Source organism: Castor canadensis, chromosome 4 (genome assembly GCF_047511655.1).
Source record: "Castor canadensis chromosome 4, mCasCan1.hap1v2, whole genome shotgun sequence".
NCBI lineage: Eukaryota > Metazoa > Chordata > Mammalia > Rodentia > Castoridae > Castor > Castor canadensis.
In genome coordinates this window covers 58,245,103-58,265,199 of record NC_133389.1, presented here as the reverse complement: position 1 = coordinate 58,265,199, position 20,097 = coordinate 58,245,103, and the positions used below count along the sequence as shown (strand labels likewise).

General features: G+C 35.3%; 1 protein-coding gene and 1 long non-coding RNA gene across 9 annotated transcripts in view; one reads left to right on the top strand and one right to left on the bottom strand.

Moving 5' to 3' along the window:
* Positions 1-20,097, top strand: part of Dlgap1 (DLG associated protein 1) — an 888,020-nt gene that overhangs the window by 197,268 nt on the left and 670,655 nt on the right. The window lies entirely within an intron of this gene.
* On the bottom strand, positions 1,437-13,745 carry LOC141422510 (uncharacterized). 2 transcript variants are annotated; one of them, XR_012447122.1, is made up of 5 exons: positions 13,658-13,745; positions 8,193-8,370; positions 7,056-7,128; positions 4,627-4,796; positions 1,437-3,291 (listed from the first exon to the last, which is right to left on the bottom strand). It is a non-coding gene; the product is annotated as an uncharacterized lncRNA (long non-coding RNA). The 2 variants fall into 2 exon arrangements; XR_012447121.1 differs by lacking the exon at positions 13,658-13,745 and adding an exon at positions 13,320-13,542.

Genomic DNA, 20,097 nt, shown 5'->3' with positions numbered 1-20,097 from the left:
GGGAAAATAAATGTGCTGATGTTCAAAATTACTGTGTATCATGGGAAACTACAGGGGATTGAAATACAGGGAGGGAGCATAATGTACAGAGTGTTAGCTACCAATGGCTTATTTTTATCCTCTCTAAAGTGTAAGCCTTTCAGAAAGGTAATGAAAGAGGAAATGGTCTGACATGAACGTGGTAGACAGCCTGCCAAACCTGAGAACCAAAGGAGATGGAAGCAGTATACAAGTGCAAATATAAATGGTGGAAATTGTTGAAATTTAGTTGAATTCCAAAGAAATTTAATCTTATCTTTGGTAAAATACTAAGGGTTGGGCAGATATTTACATTCATTTTGTTCCCAAACTACTAGCATCTAAGCCCTAAATTATAATTACCTTGGAAATAGGGGTAGTTTCTTTTGATAATTGTTCTAAGAAAAATCTCTCTCATGCTTGTTATATTTGATTTTCAGAATGTCATTTTTCTTTTTTTCATTGAAACTTATCTTTTGGGTAAATCATAATCATACTGCTTATTCTCATATGAGTCTTCCAAGTACACAATACAGCATCCTGCAAAAAAAGGTTAGTTAAGGCTTGCTGAATATGAATGGAGTTGATTGGCCACAGAATCCTACTGCATAATGCATTAATGTATTTCTTAGGATGTTTTCCTTTTTGTGAGTTTACTATGGGAATGGGTGATTCTTTGCTACCTCCTCAGAAGCAGAGGAAGTGGGTGAGTGTGCTGATTTATAACTACATACACTTTATACTGCAGCAATTGCCTGCATTTATTCTCTCCCAGGAATTTCAAATGCCAGCCACCAGTGCTAGGGCTGTTGATAAAAATCTTTAATTGCTGTGATACTTTGAATCTGAAGATCAATCTCCAAGTGTCATGAATGCATTTTGCTTCAAAATTTCTTGATAGTAAGAAAAATGTGACTTTGTTTAAGAAAAAAAAGGTAGTTTATGATTAATGGCAAGGCCATTGTGATATGTGAATTCAGTTCTGATGTTCAGCTCTGGGGCAATAAATAGGACTGACATTTGGGGTGATGTTTTCTTGTCTCCTCATCAGCAAATGCTTTATCTTCAATGGCTGCATTTGAATTCTACAACAACTCTTGTTCTTGGAGTTGAAGGTAAACCTAACTATTTTGTTTTGTCTCAAATGTTCAGCTTTCCCTTTCTCAGCTATTAGTTCAAAGAAAAAGTACAAATGTTTTAAAGTCTATTTCTATAAGACTTATGAGTGCTTTTTTGTGCAAAACATAATGGGATCCAAAATATAATGCCACATGGAAACACTGCCTCTCTCTTTCTTTCTTTCTTTCTTTCTTTCTTTCTCTCTCTCTCTCTCTCTTTCTCTCCTATCTCTCTCTCTCTCTCTCTCTCTCTCTCTCTCTCTCTCTCTCTCTCTCTCTCTCTCTCTCTCTCTCTTCTCCCTGTCTCTCTCTCTCTCTCTCTTTTTCTTTCTGGCTGTCTTCAATATAAGCATACACAAATTGTATTTCCAGTTTGCACAGGGAAGGCATCATCAACATCAGCCTCAAATACATTTACCAGTTACCTGAGTCAGTTCTAGAAGACGTTTTATTTAGTTTCAGAAGAATTCCTCTTTGCCCCAGTCACTCCACTCATGTCAGTCTCCTATGCACAGGATTCTAAATGAATAGGCTTAATTTGCACATTCACAATTTCAGAATGATTAAAAATGAAACAAAACAGAAATAAGATAATAACTTGAAATTCCATAGAATTATCTTCCTCCATGATTCAGGTAGACAGAAATTCCACTGACTCTTAAACCAGAGCTGGCCCCAGTGAAAGTGTTGACTCTCCAGTGACAAAAGCCAGCACACAGACTCCCCAGAGGCCCTTGATGGCTTGAGATGAGTCAAGGGAACTCCACTGGGAGGGTACAAACTTTTTGGTTCCAGATGCATCTTCAGAAGTCACAGAAAAGCATATGGGAGTCCAGTTGAAGTAAATTCTTAGAGCATGTGTGGTATCTGCCTCAACAGTGCCAAAAATAAATGTGATGGCTTGGAAAGAGGAGCCACAGAAACAATGAGTAGCTTAGAAGTAAGTGAAGGAGTTCAAATTATTTGTGTAGAGATAAACAAGCTAAAATATCAGTATTCTTTCTCCTCACCATGCAGAGTAGGGTTCTATCTTCTTTTTTTCATTTTTATTAGCAACATTCAGTGTTACGGGGGATTCTATTTTCTTTAGACAAATTCAGCTTACATTGCTTTTTAATATTGGCTTCTATGTATGATTTTTATTTGCACCTGGAGTTGGGAGGGTACCAAATAGTTTTAAATTGTACTGTATTTTATGAAGAAAATAAAAGTGTGTCAAAAACATTCTGTTTCCACTGTATTTTAAATGAATAATTCAACAGATTCAGCAGACTCTGTAAGAAAATGACATTATGGGCAGTTAATTAAAGTAGAGAGCCATTTGTGAATCTGATTTACTGGAAAATAATAGAGAAGACAAGAAAGTTTTACTTCAGGATAGAGTAAATACTTATGCAATGAAATTTAAAAAAAAAATTGAAGACTCCAAGAACAAAATATCCTGAAGGAATTGAAATATGGTTAGGACTCCTGCATTCTGTTCTTCATTTCAGTGAAGGTCATTGTTAATTGTTTCCTTTGAATTTTAAAGACAACATTGAGGGTTTTATACTTTTTTTTAAAATACTTACTAAGCTAATTAATGCAGTTGAACAAGACCCAAGATAGCTTGTGAAGAGGTGGCATAGGCTTGTAGCCACAGTCCCTGAGGGAAGGGCCAGAGGAGCAGACAGGCCACCCCCAGTGCTGCCATTTGAGGGTGACTTCAAACAAAGTCCTCCGTGCTTTTTCATCTCTCCAACCCAACTTCTGTATTGAAACCCAAGAAAGTAAGATGGTTTTACTTTGTTTTCTACTAGCATATTGAATTTTATAGAGCATAGTAGATATAGAGTTCTTAGATAATGGTGATTTAATGGTAAAATAAAAGCAAAAGTGAAAATCAATTGGATCTCAAGATTTCCCTACCTTGGGGAAAATTTTAATCCTCTTGACAGCAGTATCTTTATCTCTCAAACTTTTGCTATGAAAAACATGGGATAACATTTCTAAGGGCACTTTTCATAGTAAAGATGTAAAGAATTAAGGTAATATATTACAGCTATTAATGCCAAAAAAGGTAAGGGAACACTCTGTGGGTTCAACTTTCAGTTCCATTCCTTAGTAACTAGGTGAACTGGCCATTCTTAATCTCTGTGCACTTCAGTGTCCTCATCTGAAAAATAGGAGTAAGAATATAATGTCTAATTTAGCAGCTAGTTTGGCAGATTAAATGACTTCATAAATGAAAAAAATGTTTGTAGCAGTGGCAAACACATGAATGCACTCGGTAATGTTTTACAGTGAATATCACTACTTGTAGATGTATTTACTATGTACAGGAGACCCCCTTACCTGTAGTTTAAGTTACACATAGTCAACCACAGTTAAAAAAATTAAGTGGAAAATTCCAAAAGCAAAAGTATTCATGATTTTTATATTTCTCGCCATTCTGAGTAACGTGGTGAAATTTTATGCCATCTTATTCCATCCATACTGGGTCGCATAACCTTCATTCAATGTATTCCTGCTGTATATATTACCTGCCAGTTAGTTACTTAGTAGTCAACTCAATTATTACATCATTGGATCTCAGCTCATGGGATCACAAGTGTTTGTGTTTAAGTAATCCCTGTTTTACTTAATGACCCAAAGCACAAGAGTAGTGATGCAGGCAATTTGAATATACCAAACTAAAGCTGTAAAGTGTTCATTTAAGTAAAAAGTACAATAAGATAATTTGAGAGAGACTTCCCATAACTCTTATTGCAGTATATTGTTATAATTATACTGTTTTGCTAGTTGTTGCTTTAAATCTCTTACCATGCCTAATTTATAAATTAACCTTTATCATAGGTATGTATGGATAGGAAAAAGTATAGTATATGTAGACTGGTGCAATCTATGGCTTCAAGGAGGGAGATCTTGGGATGTACCCCTTAAAGAAAAGGGGGATTACTACATATTTTCTTTCTTCTTCTCTTGTTTCTCCTGATTTTCCTCCTCCTTGAATAACTATTACCACTACTATAACCCTGATGAAAATTTTAATATAACCAAATCTTAGAGACTCACAGAATGCCAATACATTATCTTAGAATAAGATAAGAGCACTTATCTCATGGAGCTTCACAACTTTGAAACAAGATATTGCAAAGAAATTATTGGTCTCTCTTTCCTTCTCTTTCTCTTTTCTTTGACCCTCTTTCTTCCCTTCCCCCAAAGGAGAAATAAAGGTAGAATGAGTTACATATGTCACTGCAAATTAAAAACAAGCTAACAGTTGTCTAAGATACTTCTTGAACAATTCTTATTATCTTCCTTTCTCCTTTTTTGTTCTGTGATAAACTAACAGGGTCTTGTTTCCTATTTCTAAATAACAACCCTTAAGACTAAAATTTGATAAGCAGGAAAGAGATGTTTTAGGTAGAGATGGGTGTGTGGAGGAGCCCCTAGAAGCACCTTGTCCTTTTGATCTGAGGTTTAACCCAGTGGTCTTTAACACAGTTACCTGGGAGGATGCAGGCTCCTCACAAAAATGAGAGGTTGTGCCTGTTCATACAAAGCATTAAGCACACAGAAGTTAGAGGAGAAGGTGTGGTGATGTCCCAGACTGATGCCTTGAGATTTCATTCATTTAAATGCGCTTGAGCTCTTGGTGCTCAGAAATATGGCTCACTTCTGAAAAGATATTCAGAAGAAAAAAAAACACACTGTAAAATAAAACACAGGTAATTGAGACTATCAGTAATGTAGAACAGGATGAAATAGTTTGAAATAATAGGTATATTTATTTAAAATTAAGCATACATATTCTGGAGATAGCTATATATATACAAATGCTAACAATGCAATTAATGTGTACTTTTCTGTTATCAGAAAATCATGCATAATCTCTTTATCATAGAAATTATATATAAAATTTGTTTGGCTTTCTTGAAATAATACCTGCCATGACTTTTTTCTGTTTTTTTAAATCAGAAAGTGATTCCTTAATATATTTATCTATATATGTATACATATATACATATATTCAAAATTTTGTAAATTTTACTGTTTCATTACTTTATAAAATTCTTTCATGTTGCTCCCATTGGTGAATATCAGATATATATCTGAAAGATGATCTCAAGACTTTCTTATAATCATAATAATAATAACAACAAACATGCAATCTTCATAGTAAGACAAAAACATATAAGGAAGATGTCTTTCTTATTGGAAGGTGAAGCTAAAAATGGGAGGTTTTCAGTGGCAATATTTGAATCTGTATTTAAGGGATTTGGCTTTTATGTAAACAGTCACCCATTCCATGATGAGGATATGAAGTGGAAACTTGCATAGGAAAATCTGGTGAATCAGAGCCCCAGGCTCCTGGTTTTCTTTCCAGCATGTTGGTGTGACCATGTTAGGTGAATAAAAGAACATGTTTGCATTTCAATCTTATAAATGCTCTCAACCTCTCTGGAAATAGCAGCAAAATCAAATCTTACTTAAAAAGCAAGCTTAATGCTTCTTTGCAAAGTGATACTGCCCGAATAGGTTCTGATTACATCATTATTTCCTGCTGTAAGGACAATGAACTGCTCTGGGACTCTCTGTTATCTCTATCCTGCTGGAGTCTGAAACTCACTGCTCATTTTAAAATCTAGGCCTATTGCTTATAAGGAAAAACAGCATTGCTAAGATTAGGACTGTGGAGAGATTAGAATGTTTGTTTTATTGCATTAAAAAAAAACCAGCAAAAAGGCTGCTGAAACAGCAAGCTTTTTTTTTGCCCCAGAAATCCCTTACTTCACTAAAGAAAGATACTGAGAAATCTCCTTGTAACACAGGCTTCTGAACCCAAACTTACATCTTATGTTGATTTTAAATCACCAATCTTTTAACACATCACAATGTATGTATTGGTAATGTGATATGCACAAAACGTCAAAGCATCAACAGCAAAATAATATGGAAATATTTTGATTTTACAGAATTAATAGTCATCGCACACCCCTCTTAAACTGAATTTCATGTGCCAACCACTTTTCTAATGACATACGTGAGCATATTCATCTCCATATTGGAATAATGTTCTCAGTAGTTACAGTAGAAGCTAAAACAGTAATAGATAAAGCTATTACAATTGCTAGGTTAAGCTATGTGTAATGGCTAATATTATATCATTTGAACCTACAAAATGATAATTTCATATGGTTTAATGTTACCATAGTTATAACAAGAATAAGAAGGAGCTTCTTATTGAATTTTACAAACTGTTTAGAAAATGCATTACTAGACTTGCTTCTTGCTAACAGTAGTTCTTAGGCAATGGTAGGCCATCACAGTCTACTTGGCAAAGACCCATTCTATTACACTGGATTATAACAGGTGTCATTGAGATGCATATAACTTGAATTTATGTGACACCCTCTTGCATGATTATACCCCATTGCCTGTGAACAGAAACCAATTTCATCCCATGTCTTTTACCCTCTTAGCAGCCTTGTGATTACGAAGGTGATACAAATTGGCCTCTTGTATGGTTAAAGAAAAATGTTTCACTGCTCAGTAAACTGATTTATGATCACTTAAATATTTTGACTTGGGGGACAACTTTTACCAATGCAAAAAATACTTCAAATTACAGTCCTAATGGGTTGGACTACATATTAGATAAGAAATTTTTTGACGTACTTAAAATAGTATAATTATATAGGTGAATGTCTTATATATTGAGACATGTGGACTTTTAGCAATAAGGCCTCAAGATGTCTGCAACTCAACTTCAAATGGTGCAGAAAAAAAGACAGCAAGAATGAGCAAAAATAGTAACAATTAATGAAACTATATAATGGGCATATGGATGTTCATTATATTACTGTTAACTTTCCTAAACTTCTAGGCCATTTGAAAGTATAAAATGTAGGGGAAAATATTCCAAAATATAGGTACCTTAATTTTTAACAGCCATTGAACATTGTTTACCTTTTGACCATATAGTAGGATCATCCACCCAGGCGCCCCCCTGCAAAAAAAAAAAAAAAAAGACAGATGTGGGTTAAACTTTTTTCCAAAAATGAAAGCCACACACCTGAATGAAATATCCAACTTACTTCATTTTTATTTATTTATTTTTATTATTCGTATGTACATACAATGCTTGAGTCATTTCTGCCCCCACCCCCTCCCTCTCCCCCCCACCCCCTCCATACCCGGCAGAAACTATTTTGCCCTTATCTAATTTTGTTGAAGAGAGAATATAGGCAATAATAGGAAGGACCAAGGGTTTTTGCTGGTTGAGATAAGGATAGCTATACAGGGCATTGACTCACATTGATTTCCTGTGGGTGTTACCTTCTAGGTTAATTCTTTTTGATCTAACCTTTTCTCTAGTTCCTGGTCCCCTTCTCCTATTGGCCTCAGTTGCTTTTAAGGTATCTGCTTTAGTTTCTCTGCCCAACTTACTTCATTTTAAAATTAGTGAATACATCTGATTCCAAGAGGGAATCCCTATATGGTAATATTTATTATCAAAGTGTACTCTTGTGTTAGAAATAAACATGGTAGGACATGGGAAATCATAGAATATCACATTACTGTGACATTGGTTTGTTACGGAGATCCAACATCTGAGACACGGTATAAAGTGCCCTTGAATAAGCTCTTCATGTGACAAGATCATTGATGAAGACTGTCTTCCTCCCATGGGGATGAGTTCACTTTGCATAACGCCTCAGGAATGCTGAGCTGTGGGAGTATCTAGCACTAAGTACACTGAGCATAACTGAGGACAAGACTGTTCTAGTATTCTGTACCTGCCAATTGTCAATTACTTCTACATACCTTACTGGTGATAATAATAATGCCACCTGTCATTTTGTCCCTACTAGTAAAGGAGCATGTGCTGGATGCCAAGTGGAAGTAGTATTGTATACATATTACAGGTGGGGAAATTAAAATATAGGAAGTCTTTACCTTACATCTCCCAGGGATTTGTTTTTTAAGTGTCCAAGGATTATTCCACAACTCCCTACCCCTTAAATACTACACTGAGTGAACAAGCCTCACAAAGCATTGCTGAATAATTACCTCTAGGTTAAGTTGTCCTTTCTCTCCTTCCTCTCTGACACATCCTCACCATGCTAGTGTAGTCTGAAGCAGCTGAGGATGGCTTGTGCGGTGCAAGTGTCACTGGTTCTCAAGCTCTCATACTGTACATATTTCCTGCCCTTCTCCCTTCTTCCTCCTCCCTGGTGACCTAATGTTTCTGAAAAGAATGTTCAAATGAGCATTATAGCAAGATCCCCTTGCTCTACCATTTCTCAAAGGAAAACATAATTTTTTTTGAAGGACACAGTTGTTTTCAAACTTTCTGTTTCCAAGACCAGAACTACCCCCAAATCTCCCTTAGAGCTTGGCTGCTTGTGTTCTCCATTTCAGATCTATGAGGATTCTGGGTGCACTTTCGAGCACCTGCTGGATCAGTCAGCTGCAGGAGCTGCTGTGTCCTTGAGAAGGTGATCCGTAAGCCAAGTTAATTCTAGTGGATTGAAAAAATGGAACGCATGACATATTTTAAGATGAATCTTCATAATGTCATATGGAGAATATTCCTTTGGCCTCTAAATGCACTGGGGAGGAGTCTATAATCTTCCCAAAGAAATGGGGTGTATTTTATTCTTATGGAAAGACACTTTGTGCAAAAAATAATCAGAAGTCTGACAGGAAGAAAGGAAACCATGTCTGAGTAGCAAATATGTCTGGCGCCTGATGGCTTCCCTGACAGGCTTATCATAATGTATCATTTTTCTACATAATGGCACACAAGCCATCCCAAATAAATAACTTTAAGGGATTGCTTGGTCTAGCCATTCCACAATCTACACATATTTCAGGCTACATGTACATATGTTACATATAAATATATATGCAATATTTATTTGTTAATTTAATCAAATATATTTAACATTGTTAAAATAGCTATATGAAGCAGAAAGTCTCAGGATCAGATCATTTGCCACCCAATGTTCTAATAAAATTATTCAGGAGCATACTAATGTGTAGCAATATAATGGGATTCTTTTATGGAATAGTGGAAGGAATAAGACTCCAAAGTTTTTTACTGGTTATACACCATATTTTACAGCCACTAACATTAGATTTTGCATTTTTATTTGTTTCAGATTGATGGTAAGTTATTTATGTTCATCATTCATTCATTTGATAAAGATTTATCTCTTCATAGGCTCTGTGTAATTGTCAGATGCTTGTATTTCATAAGAAACCAAGGTTTCTAAGAGTCGTGTTCAAAGTTAATGTAGTGTACTTTGTGTTGTTTGTCTATGGACTTACACTTGGATTTCATGGTGATGAAAGACAGTCTATGAAAATCACTGGTTCCCTTACCAGTGATCTAACCCAAGTATGCTTCCCAGACAGTAGCAACAGCATCACCTGGGAACTTGTTAAAAATGCAAACTGGGGCCTAATGCCAGCAGACCTACTAAAGCAAACTCAGTGTTTCAAGAACCCCTGGAAGGGCCTACTCAGTTCCAAAAATACTGAATTCTAGGAAGAAATAATCAGTAACAGAGAAAGTGAGGAAAGATGTGACCCAAGTCCTGGCAACTTATTGCTTTGACCTATAGACCAAAAATGAACTGCTCAGGTTAACCAAGAAGAGCAATAAAAAGGCCTTTTTTTTGCCTCCTTTAATTCTCAGCATCTCCATGAGTAAAGTGATAGTGAGCAATGGATCCATGAATACTGATCTCAAAGTGTATATGTATCTTATGTTGTATTTGTTAGCCATCATTTTGAACCAGAATGAAATTGTTAAGTTCATATGATTACATGGAAACAACATGGAGCTTATGAGGAGCCCATGAATTGCTGATCTTTCTAACAGCATGCCTTAAAAGAAATCCAGCATGTTGGCCAGTTTCTAAGAAAACATTTCCAAAATTCTAATGTGCTTAGCAATTCAGTTCACATCAGAAAAGAAAAATAAACTTATTTCTGTGGACCATAACTGGAATTTTCTCGAAGGCCCTGATTATATGAGTGATGTTATGACACTTACGATTTTATTCTCTTTGTCTTATTTTCATATTTGGTCATATATAGGAAGAAATAATCAACTACATCTCTTTTTTTCCTTTAAGTATTCAATTTAATTTTAAAGTTTTACTTCCATCAGAAAATCTGATTTCAAGGGCTTTGTTATTAGAGTGGCATTCATTTTCTAGGAACTTACTTTTAAAAAAAAAGATTACTTTTGTAGGTCCTACATCATTATTTTTTCATTCTCAATTTTTTCCAAGATAGCATGCTTACTTCAACTGTGTTTTATCTAGTAGTATATTTGGTAAGTAGAATTAAGACATTGTAGTGTTCATTCACATTAAAAAGAATTCCAACTAGATTTTGGTGTGTAAGGCAGATGTGATTCAAAAAATACATTGACAGGACTACAAGGAAATTTACAAGCAAGAAAAATGTACAGATTTTTTCACTAAAAGAATACATATAAACACTGTAGAAACTAAGTAAACAGTAACCATTCACTGGGATGTCCTTGCCTATAAAAACCAATAACTTATCTCTGATAACTAGTTTGCATTTCAGTAAAGGATGATTTCCTTGAGAATTTTTAGCACAAGTAAATTACAAAACAAGGAAATATCTCTTTGGAGGTTGAACTTGACATGCTTAAAGGACTAAGAAAACGAAGGAAGAGATTTAAATAACAATCAGAGTATGGAAAAAGGATAAAAAATACGGGAGGAAATGATTTTAAGTCAGTGCTAATAGATTAACATCTAGACTGAAAAATATGTTCTTGAAGTTGGAATGAATTGCACTGAGGAAACAGATCTCACTTTTTAACCTTCTATGTAAATATTATTTTAGACTCTATTGCTGAAAATATCCACAAACATGCAGATAACTAGGAAGGCTTGTGTAGTCTGATTTTAAATTGAGGACACTTTGTTTTGCATCTGATTTGAGGAAATGAGTGTTAAGATGCTATAGTTCTCATGTGACTCCCAGGGCCACTCACCCTGATTGTCACTTGAATGTGGACTATCTGCAATGTGAGTCTAGTTTTTAAAGCGGCAAACCAGACTTTGGAACTACTTCCATAAGAAGGAAAGAACAATTGGATTTTTTAATAAATTTGTTTTGTAGAGATCTTCTAGAATTGAACTGAAAAAGTTGAAGACTAAAAACTGACAATACTCATTAGATAAAATTACTTATACAATACTTGAACAATCCAACATTTCTAAACAAATGTGAGGGGTTTTTTTCAGCCACGAGTTATAGACTCCAACAGGAGTGGAACAAATTGATTTTGCAAAATGGTGTCAATAAAATAAATCATTTAGATTTTAGGGAGTAGATCAAAATGTGGCCTTTCATACATTTCATACTTGGTGACTATAAACCTGAGGATTTAAAAACTGCAAATGGCAGATATGTTAATTATTGAGTTGCTGGTGCAGTGGCTCAAGTTCTGAGTTGGTCAATACCCATTATATACATGAATCAAAACATCACATTGTACTTCTTAAATACAGGCAAATATTGTGTGCCAATCCAAAAAAAAAGAAAGAAAAACTAAAATTAAGTTTAAAAAACAAGTGAATGAAATGGGTTCTCTCAGTTGCTATTCTGGTAACTTCAAGTCTTACAATCAGAATACAGTATAATCTGTAAAGTGTACTATATATCTGTATTGTGTATATATATATATATATATATTTATATATATAACATACATATAGTATATGCATAGTGTGTATATATATATATATATATATATATACATAATAACCATCCAAAAGTAGGTAGTGCCTAAGTCTCAGCATTGGTTAGTGCCTTGCTTTGCCTATGTCTACTCAGTAATAGGGTCTACCATAGATTACCTGAGCTTTTTTAGTGTGTTCATGAAAATCATATGAGAAATTTACATTATCAGTGTTCATTTCTGAGTTTTTTTTTCATTAAGAAATTATAATCCCACAGCTTGAGGGTGGGATATTTAACAAATTGCTCTATTGAAAAGGAACTCCAAGTAATTTGGATGCAGAGGGTCCATGGATTACTCTTGAAGAGAGCTTTACCTAAAGTGTAGCCATGTCTAACAATCTGAGAATTAAACAGCTCCCACTGCCAGTTCATTTGCTTTCAGTAGCCTGGAAGGACAATTATTACATATGTTAGTCATAATTAATAGTGCTACCATAAATACATAATCCTTCATTATTGTAGCATCATGTTCTTTATACAGAATAAACCTCAATAAGTAGTTACTGAATCAGTTTTTTGGAGGAAGAATACAAAAAATGGAGATTGAAAAAAGAGGGTATTATTTCTCAAAACTTCTACTGTACATTTAGTTTTTTAAAATTCCAACATGGAGAAGTCTTTCCTGCTTCTATTTAATTAAAAGGAAATTCATTTCATCAAAACATTGTCAAGAAGTTGTCAAATTGACTTTAAAAGCTAATTTTATTCTTTTGTATGATCTAAATAACTTTGGATGTCAGCCTTTTTAATTCTGCTTTAAAAGGCCATAAACCTGACCCATGATTTTCAATAAGAAGTAGTGTGGACTGACTATTTAGAGGTGGATCATAATTTATGGATGGTCTCCTAAGACCTTTCACAGGTATTCTCTCATTTAACTCATGATACTTTGAAGTATCACCTTTTGAAGAAGGTGATTATTCTCACTTACAAATGATGAAACAGACTGAGAGGAATTCTACATTGTATAAATAGAGGTGTGCTCTACCTGAAATAGTTTAAATGGCATATGGCATCTGCAGATTGTTTTTGCAGGTAAGAGATCCAAAGGAATTTTTCACCTTACCTGTATAATCATAGTTCATCATAGCTTTAAAACTCATAGTAACTCATTTGCTGCTAGTCATGATCAGTGATATAAAGTAATTACAAAATGATTCATGTTAACATAACTTAGTTTAATAATTGAAGCTGTCACTGGAACCATTTATACATATTACATTTCAATCAACTCATATCTCAGACACCAATTGCATTCATTTTATCATTGCAAAATGGTGTCTATTAAGGTCTCTTGCTGTAAACAGAAAGTAACTCTGGGTAGCATAAGCAAAGCTGGAATTTATTAGAAGGATCTGGGGAAAACTAACCAGTCTGAAGGGAAGGCTACAATACTCTTACCGGTTTCAGAAAAGGCAAGAACTGCAGAGCTGTTGGTGGCAGGAACCCCTGTTCTTGGTGGATAAGGCTGTGTCCTTCTCCCTCCCCCAGAATCAAGGAATTCACCACAACCATCCCTTCTGGCTTTGGTTTCTTCACTTGTTACCTTCTAGGGGTACCAGTTCTTTTTCTCCACCGGATGAAGTATTAAGAGGCCAGAAAGTTGTGAAAGAGTTTTAGCAAAGATGTATTGTGGAAACGGAAAGTGAAAGTAAAGCAGGAACTTCTCCAATGAGAAGGGGACCAGGAAACTGGTAGCCCACTGATGTCCTCCTGGATTTTCCCTTTTAATATCCTACCTTTCCCGTGTCCTAGAAGGCCGTGAGGTATACCCTCCATTTTAATTTGCTTGGGCTTCCATCACCTTCTGTCCACATGGTCTTTCCCTGTCCCTGATTGGATCCCCACCTGTGTGCACAAGGGCAGAGTGGCATTTTGATTGGCTCCCCCTTTTGTGTATGTATGAGTATGGAAGTACAGGGGTCCCCCAGTCTTAGGGCATATTGGGAGGAAAAAGCCGCTGTGTCACCAGCGCCAGGTGGAATCCACCATCTTTCCCTAACTGCCTATGTCCTACTATCTGTCTCTCACACTCAATTCAAATTCCTATTAGAGGAGCCTCCAGGGACTTATTCAGCTGCGTGGATTTATCATCTCACTGGGAAAGTATCTGCTAAAGGAGAGGAACTTCCCACAAAAGACCTAGATATACTGTTAAAAAAAGAAATGAATTTAGCTGGCAAAAAAAAAAAACCAGCAATGAGAGAAAAAATGTCTGCTGGAGTAAATAACTTTTCTTTAGAGTTTGGTATGTGTACACATGCATGCACACATACAGAGAGAGATCAGAGATGACAGTGTCACCTCTTTATGTCACGAATAAAGCCAACTGAAGAATGTAGTGTTAGAATTGTGGCCAGGTGGGCTTGTCAGCCTTCACCTCTTAATGAGATAGACACTGCGGCAGCTGGTAAACTCCAGCCTGCCCCAGGAGGCTCCTGACCAAATGGCAGTAAGCAGACCAGCATGTGGCCTCTTGACTGGCAGCAAGCCCAAAATAAAAATGGGGCAGGTGCTGAGCTAAGCAGGCTCCACTTCTTCCCTGGTGTCACCTACTAAAAAGTCATCCATGGGAGGGAGTAAAAGATGAGTAGAAAAACCAGATGTAGTATTCTACCAGAAATGTCACCACAATAAACATGAGGCTGAGGAAGTCCTTTTTATATTAATTTTTAAATCAGAATTCTTGCACAGTATAAGAATTGAATTATTAAAGATGTAAATAACACAAACCTCTTCATGATACTTGCACCCCCATATCATCCACTGTTAACATTTTGATGTTGATCCTTCTTTCATTGCAGACATTTATCCACAAATATACATTGACAAGTTTCAAGTTAAATTTTAACATACGTGTCTTTGTGTACCCACAATTTGTAATATAGTCATTTTTAATCATGCCTTTAATAACAGTATTTTGCCATAAGTCATAAGGTTGCTGGTGGGACTGGTTCTGTTAGAGAGAGAAGCCAGTCAAGTTTCCAAGGATGATTACATGACAGGTGCTAAGAGGCTGTGATCTTGTCCTACAGAAGATGAGAAAGGAACCCTGGGAACGGATCTACTACCAGTCACCATGTCATAACTTCTGCTGACTCTGTAACATCAACAGAATAGCATTGTCATCTCTCCAATTACCTAGAGATCATTTCAGGTTGTTCTTTTGCTTTACAGGTAAAGAAACTGAGAACCAAAACTTGTAAGTGAGCTCTTTCTAACTCTGGATCAGTGCCTTCCACTATCCTCCCTGTGACATATGAATTTTCAAACGTCAAGTAAAAATACCTAGGCATTATAGGGAAATGATAATTTAACACCATACCTTATATGCTAGACATTTTTATCTACATCATATAACTTCATCCTTCTTGCAAGCAATAATGATTATATTCATCCCTTAGATAATAATGTTGAAGGGTAGGATTCTTCTAGTGGATATTAAGTATCCATATTAAATTGTGTCTGGGTCTAAACTTTTTTTTAGCATTGCATTGTATTGGAGCTCACCACTAAGCAATATATCTCTGAATTTTGGAGATTAAAGAAGATGATTCCTCACCCATAAGATATCTAGCTGCTAGGAATGCTGCAAAAATTCTGGTTACTACTATGCTTTACATTTATAGCATTATTTATATCTATAATAAATTAACACAGTACAACATGTAATCATCTGAAGTAAGGATTAATAAACTTCAAGCTGGAGAACCACAAACTCATTCTAGAATCTCTCTACTTTGCCACTAGGCTACTGGTAGAGTAATGTTTTCAAAAGACACAGTGGAGCAAAATGTTAATTTTAAAAGCAGTCAAAAGAGTTTCCAGTGCAGGATCTATAAATCTACCCTGTTCTGCAAATTATAAATAAGCAAGGACTATATCCTCAAAAGTAGCTCAGTCATTAATTGGTGAGTTTGGGATTAGTAACAGAAAGTCACCCAAAACATTTCCCTTATTAGGGTTTCCTTTGTCCTAAAACTAACCCATTCAGTAGCATTTGACAAGTGTCTTGGGGAAGTCCAGTAGAGTAGAAATACATAACTTTAATTAAACCCATAGTGTCCCATGTTGGGGTGACGATGTGTAGGCCAAGAAGAATAGGGTACATGATTTGTGTGGTTTTCAATGGCATGAGAATAATTTATATGTTGGTCTCTCATGCTAAGTTGTGACACCAAGAACATCTCTTTGATTTTCTTATTAAATGTTTGCTAAACAAAAATGAGGGAAAGAAGGACTTCTATGCAATGTTCTGGAGACTGGTAGGGACATAGGTACGTCATGTTTACAGACAGCTAGGTATGACTGGTGCATAGAGTGTGTAGATGCTATTATTGCTTTTTATGCAGTAACAACCATCTCCTCTAAGATAAATATCAATGGAATTAAATAGCTCAACAAAGGAAATAAATAACATTACATTAAAATATTAAGATAACTCATTCAAGTGAGGGAAAAAAGCCAACGTTTCAAGGGTTTGAGTTACAAAATAGAGCCTGTGAGTCAGAAAGTCCCTTTCAGCTGGCCTCTGAGAACATTGGCTTAGTGTGCTGCTGTGGTACACAAGCCAAAAAATCCCTGAGTATCCTTAGGGAGAGGGAAGCCATACCAGGCATTACTGGCATGTGTTACATGTGGTTTGCACACAGTCTCTCCAAGATAATCATAAAATCAGAGAAAGGAACATTAAATGACTAAAGATATCATGGCATTTCTAATACCATAATAATTATATCCACTGCTGCTTTAGTCTCTGTTGTATGCCAGTATTCATGTATTTACTGACTGAATCATCACAAAATCCTACAAGAAAGATATTTTATCTTTACCATGCAATAGATCGAAGACCTTAATTTACTTACCTGAGTCAGACCAATAGTATGGGACGGAGGCAAGATTTGAAACCTGGCAATCTGGTCCTAAATTCTAGGCTATGGGACCAACAGAACAGCATACAGGGAAAATTCCATGTTCTGTTATTGAAAGATGAGAGGAAAAAAGTATGAAAATGTATAAAATTCTAGACCATGCTGATGGACATAACTTGGATTGTCCTTCATTTCTCAAAACCCTGAAATAGCTTGTATTTTCAGATGAGTAAGAGAAAGTGTTCCTTTAGCCTGTGCAGACTAAAACAAACAAACGAACAAAATTTTCATTTAATGCATTATTCCCCATGGTACAAGTTCAAAAAGGTCTTGGATAACTTATTGGATTTGAAAAGAATTAACTGCTATTTTACCGACAAGCATGAACAATTCTCATGTGGTTCAAATGATGTTTGTCATCTGTCAAGATGCACCTCCCTGCCTCCCAGACAGTCCCCTCACACTTGGGAGATGGGAATGCACAGACTCCGAACCTGTTTCCGCATTTCTTCTCATCGTGTGTGACTGTCCTGGGTGAGTGTCCTTGTTACTTCCCTTCAGTTCCCTTCATGGCAGCACTGTCCTCATCTTGGCATACCTTGAACCTTGCCATTACCCAAATTACTTCATGTGTGCAACTTTTAACTGTTAGTAAACCATTCTTACCTTATTCCTCTATTTATTCTTATGACTCCATTTTTTAAAAAAAAATATGACTGAGGTTAAATTCTTCCTTTTCTGAACACTCAGTATGGATAGTTTGGGTAAATGGATTATTTCGTTTCTTACTTGGTCACTCAGTTATTCCATTAACATTTTTAGTAACAACCTCAATTCCTTTACTGCCATATGAATCATTGGACATGACATGCCCTGATGGCAACCTTAAATCCAACCAAGCTTTCTCTTCTACTTTTGTTTCTAAACAGCTAGAGAAGGTATAACAAATAAGATATTTGACAGGGAGATATTAAGTAGCATGTAAATGAGTGAATACATGCATAAGAAAACAGAACATCTCTCCTAATTGCTTGTCACACATTTGTGATTTCTAACTTCAGATTGTTCATTACTGCCCATCACTAAGCACCCTTACATACAGTGGATAATAAACTGGATTCAGAGTCATCCTTGGGCAACTCATCTTCTCCATGGCTTAATCTTCACTTCTCCAAATGGAGAATGACAGTAGTGTCCACTTCATAACCCCTAGGTCAGTTTCCTTTCTTTTTCTTTCATGCTTTTTTTCTTCTTCTGTTCCCCCGGTCTTCTTCATTGACTATATGCAAATTTCAATTTTTAAAAGAAAATGTGTTTTTAAACTCCACTTAATTATGATTTAATAGATCTGTGCTGTGAGGTGGCCACAAGGAAGGTTCAAAATGAATGCGGCATGGTTTCTAATTTCAAGGAATGGTTCACCAAGTGGCAGAAGATACGTGTTTCTAATGAGCTAGAAAACAGGTTTGTGTGGTATAAATATTAGAGGATAGGCAGAAATGTTCTGTGTTAACTCAGAAAAGGGAATAATACTTACCTGTGTCAAAGTCAGGAAAATGTTCACAAATGAGGTGAAATTGGCTCTGGAATTTTCTTTTTCATGTCATAGAAAAATGAAGGAAGGGGGAAGAGAAAGAGGGAGGGAGGGAAACACTAAAATTATGTCTTTCAGGGTCTACATGCACATGCTTTTCTATCAAATGCCTTTGTGTTGCTTCCTTTAAACTCTTTGTTTAGGATTATTTTTATGGAAAAGTGAAGGAGACCAACTAACATGAGTAGAAAGGTAGGGAGGAAGGCAGTAAGAGACTATTTCAACCTCTTTTGAATGACTATAGTTATTGGAATGGCACTGAATTTTTTCTCCTATCATTTGTCTAAAAAAACATATATTTTCTAAGATATTATCCAAAGAAGTGCTGCTCTGCAAATTAAAGAACAAAATAACTGGGTCATATAAAATATTTCCCATTTGATATATTCTTTCTATCAAAGTAAAAATCCTGAAGAATCCTTCAAAGAAAATTGTTGTTATCATAACTCTGTAATGACATAGTTTTAAGAGTTTCATAGTACTACTTATTAAAAACATATAATAGTATGTTTTTCAAAAAAGAAAGAATGAAAATTATTATTATCAGAAGGGGAAATGAAAGAATTTGTGATTTTGAAATTAAATTTGCAGTAAGAATATCTAGGAACAAAGTGAAAACTTGTAGCATTTGAACTATGCTCTGTTATTATTGCATTGAATTAAAATTTTTGCTTGGTTACTGTCAAATGGAAACAGAAATTAAACTTAAACAGAGCTTATTAAGAATTGTTAGTATGAAGAGTACTTCATCAGCTCTAAAGTATATATGAGTGTCATGGCTAATTAAAAATTGAATTTTAGTAATACTAACATAATTTGCAGTTTTCTGCTATGTGTGAAGCTCACCAGTATGTTAAGATGTGCTTGGTACCATTACTAGTATTCACTGGGGATTATTTTAGCTAATATCTGTTTGACCTTCCAACCAAGAAACCTAAAAACAAGGGAAAACAAAAAACTTCATATGTCTTGTGTCCAGGGGACAGTTTTTTAATGTAATCTTGTAGATATCTGGAATTTTTCTCAAGTTGAATCTGGGGTGAAATTGGACATTTAGATATAACCATCACACTTCTCAAAAGATTTTTTAATACAAAAATATAGTTATTTTGGATTACACATTATTAAGTTAAAATAGGTATAGGAATAAAGAAGTGAGTGATGTTACAAGTATTCACAGTGAAATTAAAATACTTTCTCCAGTGCTATGATCACACAGTGGGTTCATAGTTTTAAAATACCCGATTGTTCTTTTATGCTCTGCATGGAGAATACTCCCCAGTTTCTCCTTCATCTTGCCTGCTAAATCTTGCTCTCCTGTATATGTTCCACAAGCAAAATACAACCATACACTAGCTACTTTCCCATGTGTTTTGGAGACTAACCGCCCAGGCCTCCAGAGCAGTGCAGAGAAGCAGAATTATAGAAAAGTGATTTTGGAAAGGGGAATAATGGAGATTAAATAGCATACCTTCGAAAGGTATAAGGAATCCTGTTTTGCTAAGTCAAATTTTAAGTGTACTTAAACATAATGTAAGAATTTATAGGTATCTCTAATTTCATTCAAATAATATAAATTGAAAATTCCACTATTTCTGAATATGACATTTGCCTCTATATGCATGATAATGAATATGCAATAAAAGTACTCAGTAGTTCATCTTAAAATTAATTTATATAAATTTTGACCAAGAAATGAAACAAATTCCAATGG